The 4,559-nt window shown below is 51.0% G+C and overlaps 1 pseudogene; it reads left to right on the top strand.

Annotated features, from left to right (window-relative positions):
• The first annotated feature begins 3,282 nt into the window (after nt 1–3,282).
• On the top strand, nt 3,283–4,559 carry LOC127304135 (uncharacterized; annotated as a pseudogene).

A 4,559-nucleotide genomic window follows, 5' to 3' on the forward strand; every position in this document is an offset into this window, starting at 1 on the left:
TCAACACTGTAGAGCCGGGAACAACCTAGAGCTGCGGCTGGCTGAGGTCCCTCCGAGCGACGGCCCGCAAAGCGCTTCTGGTCACACGTCCGATGCTGGGTGCAAGGGCGTGCCACCTGACCTATACCTGGTCAGGAAGGTGATGGAGATGCCTCGCTTAGTTTCCTGCATGGCATACACGTAAACATTAAATACGAGCCTCGATCGGCTCTCAGGTTATCCTGTGAATCGGCTCAGGGAGCCGATCCACCCATGATTCGTACGGGGTGCACGAATATATGGTGGTCCTGCTTGATCAAGATAAAGCTAATTAGATCTACGGCGATTTAGGGTTTTCACCGCATAATCGGATCATCCTACTCCAGGTTGGGCCTCGCGGCCACGCACGGTGATCGTAAGCCGATCCTAAACAAGGCCTAAAAACCAACACAAAGTTGATCCCCGGAACATCCTGTTTAGGACTTGCGAACGACACCCTACGTGCCGCTGGATCCTCCACCCCTTTGTAAGGCCTAACTATTGCAGATATTAAACTAATCATTGCAGAACAAGGAGCAATCGTAACGGATCAGATCTACTAAATGATGATCAAGCGGGGTGCCGCCCCCACACCTAAGATAGGTGTGAGGGCGGCTAGATATGCAAGGGTTGCACTACGCTAGCATGTTACGCGAAGAACTATGCTAACCCTAACAAATCTATGATAACTACGTTGCTCGCCATCAACAAGGCTTCAGTACGAGCAACGCATGAACAGCGTGGAGCTTGTGCTGCCTAGATCGCAAGATGCGATCTAGGCAGCATGTCGCTTACCGGATAGAAACCCTCGAGACGAAGGAGTTGGCGATGCGCCGAGATTGGTTTGTTTGGGTTGAACGTGTGTTGTTGTTTATTCCATAAACCCTAGATACATATTTATAGTCCAGGGGACTTTCTAATTCAGGCGTGCACCTAACCGTGCACGGGTAAAACTCTATCTTCTAATCTCAGATGTAATCTACTATAATTAAAGATACACGGGCAATTTAGCCCAAACTCTTCGTACAAGGCCGCTTCAGAGATCTTCCACGTGTAATCTTCCAAGCCCATCTCCCTTACGGCCCACCTCCTAATTTGGCCAAAATCCGGTGATAACAGAAGTACCGTCGAGGTCCTGATCTCCTTACAACGGCCCTTGTTCCTGGGTGAAAACACGAAATCCTTTGGATTGGGTAGCATCGGCGCCATGGGCGTCACTCCCTCCTTGGAGGCGTTCCCTAGGGAACGTGGGATGCAGGTTGAGGGCTGTCAAGAATGGTAGGTAGCTGGTAGTGGTGCCGGCTTCGGCGAGTCGTTGGTTCCGCGGCAATCTTCCGGTGGGTGTGCTCTCTGCACCTCCTTGTGATGTTGTTCGTTGGCGAGGTCGGCACCCTCGATCCTAGGTGGGAGGGCCCCTCCCCCGTGACAGTATTGCCCGCGGGTGTGGAGAGCCTGAGCTTCCATGCTGCCGCAAGATTCTGGCTCGTCATCCCTGTTGGTTTCCTACTCCTTCTTCAACAATCGTGGCACCGACTTATACACCTCAGTGTGGCAGTAGCTCAAGGTTAGCACATCCGGCACCCAAAGGTGCGGCATCCTATGAGCCAAAACGAGAGGGAAGGGTCCCTCTTCGACATCGGACAAGGATGGTGTTGCCGCTTCCCCAACCTACTGACGATGTTGGTTCTTCCTCAAGGAAGTCGGGAGTTCCTTCGAAGCTGCATTGCCTACTCCATAGTGACTTTACGTGGAGGACTTCAACTTTTACAAGATGTGTTTTCATTTTCTTTATCTTTCTACTTGTGTTGTTTGTGGTTTGTAAACTGTATTCAGTATTCTTGTACTCCCTAAGGAAGTCGGGAGTATCAGATTCTAGCCAATTGAGGCTTTATTAAATTAAAGCCGGGCACTTGGGTGCCTGATATCTAAAAAAAACATGACAACATATCTGCATGCTAGCAGTAAATAGACCCAGGTATAGTTTGCAAGAAAGTGTTAGTTACTGTCATGTGGGCAATATGGAGCAACATAAATAAATACACCCATGATGAAGTTGCCTATGAACCCCTTCGATCTATGGAGTTGGTTGATGAACTAGTTAGCTTTAGAGGTGCCAAAAGGTGAGATGCAAGCAAATGAAGACAAGAGGTTTTGTTGGAAACCTCCTAAAGCTGGGTGGATAAAAATCAATATAGATGGTGCAGTTGATTTGCTGAATAATGTAGCGGGTACTAGACTGATTAGACTGATGGCTCGTGATCATAAAGGAAAATTTAGAGCTACGAGATTGAGGAAGTACAACAACATACAAGATTCGTTCACGATTGAGTTACTAGGCTGCTGGGATGCTATTGTGTTTGCTCGAGAGCATGTAGCAGGGTTACCAAAAGGTTACACGAAATACGAGGTTGTTCATACTTTGTGGCAACATAGATAGACAAGAGCAGAAACATGAAGGGAACCTTATGATAAAAGATATGGAAGACATGGAGGTTTGTTCGGACAAAGCATTTCTAAACTCACGTGTAGATGCTCCTGGTTGAATAAATTTTTTGAAACAAATTGCAAATAAATTTAAAAAAATCTGAAATTTTGTACAATGAACATGAACAAGTATTCTAACTGCACACCAAAAATCTCCAGAAAAAACATATGTAGCGGTCTGTTAAAAAAGACAATTCGGAGTGATGTAAGCAACAAATCTGGATGTTCCAAACAACACCGCATTTTGTCTTTTTTGCACATATCACTATATATGTCTTTTCTCGGAGATTTTTGGTCCGCACTTAGGACACTTGTTCATGTTCATTATCCAAAAATAATGTGAATTTGTTTGTCCAAAAATAAGGTGGAGTACAATTTATTCATGGATATTAACTTGATTGCCTTTTTTTTAGGGGAATTAACTTGTTTGCCTTACTTTGACTAAGGGGAATTAACTTGTTTGCCTGACTTTGACTAGGAGTGGCAGGTTAGAAATGGTGCTGTCTTCTGGGCTTGCACGAGGACGCTACAGTATACAGGGTGGGCGCTGGGTCTAGCTGTTGTTTGCACTTGGTCCAGGCAGGCTCATCAACACAAATATAGTCACGGATCACTACGCACAGCAAAGTCTGCTAAAAAAAAGCAAATTCTGCAAAGTTAGTTCTAAAAAAAGTGCTGTAGCACATCATGCAGAGTCAACCGAGACGAGCATAGAGCCATAGGCGCACACAACTCCACAGAAGACGCCTTGGCGGTGGCGCTGCCGGGACGGACATGACGATGAGCTGGTCCGACCTGCCGGCCGACCTCTAGCGGCGATCGCTGACAGGATCACCGACCACGCCGACTTCGCTTGCTTCCGCTCCGTGTGCCCGCCCTGGCGCTCGGCTTCAGCTGCGCACGCCGCCGGCCGACGCGTTCCCCTGCTCCTCCTGCCTGCAGAGTACCAGCTCCGCGTTGACCGCCACCTCTGGTCGCTCGCCGACGACAGCATCGCGGCGATCCCGTTGCCCGCCGCCCTCGGCTTCTTCCTCTTCGCCTCGCCGCGCGGCTGGGCGCTAGCCGTGGACCACTACTTCTCGGCCGCGCTGCTGCACCCCTTCACCGGCGCCTCGGCCGCCCTGCCCGAGCTGCCACCCTCGTTCCGCGGCGACGGTGTGGGATCATTCGCCACAACATGCCTTCATGGTCGCGCGGCGGACCAAGAAACCGTGCTCCAGCGCCGCCTTCTTCTGCCGGCCGTGAGACGGTTCGTGGAGCCCGGTGGAGTGCACGGAGGAGATCGGCCAGGTCAGCAGCATCACCTACTGCGACGGCGCGTTCTACCTCTTCGACGGCGAGACCCGCAGGACGGTCGGCGTGGACTGCGAGACCTTCGCGGTGGCCACCGTGATCGAGCCGCCGCCGGTGACGCTTATTGTGCCAGACGAGCACTTGCTCACTTGGAATCGGCCCAAAGCAGAGTCCACGCTCGTCGTGTCGTCCGCCGAAGAATTCCTCGTGATCGTCAGGACGCATCAACCCGAAGGATCCTACGGCGGCTCAGGGGAAGATGTCTTGATCGAGGCCTTCCGCTGGGACCGCCGAAGCTGGGCGGGGGTGGACGACATCGGCGACCACGCCGTGTTCGTGGACAGCTTCAGGGGATTCTGCGTGGAGGCCAACGGGGTCAACGGGGTGCGGAGGAACTGCGTCTACGTCGCCGACGGGAGCAGCGACGGGACGTGCACCGTCTCCATGCTCGACCTCGCCGGCCTCGCCACCGAGCGTCTCCCGCTCGGGAACCTCGGCAGCCACCGGTGCGGTAGATTCTGGCAACGGCCTTCCTGGTCTATGCCGAATCTGCACTGATCTCATCCAAACAAAACTAAATAAGAGCTGTTCATTTGGATTATGGAGGGATTGTTGTAATTTGGAAACACGTCTTCTGCTTGAGGAACCCAAAATTAAGACAAGATCGTCATTACCTAGTTTAATTATTTCAAAATTTTGCCTGGCAGCATTGCGTGGGAAATGTATATGCAGTTTATGTTGCATTGCAAAATTGGTTGACTACG

Source organism: Lolium perenne, chromosome 5 (assembly GCF_019359855.2).
Source record: "Lolium perenne isolate Kyuss_39 chromosome 5, Kyuss_2.0, whole genome shotgun sequence".
Classification (NCBI taxonomy): domain Eukaryota; kingdom Viridiplantae; phylum Streptophyta; class Magnoliopsida; order Poales; family Poaceae; genus Lolium; species Lolium perenne.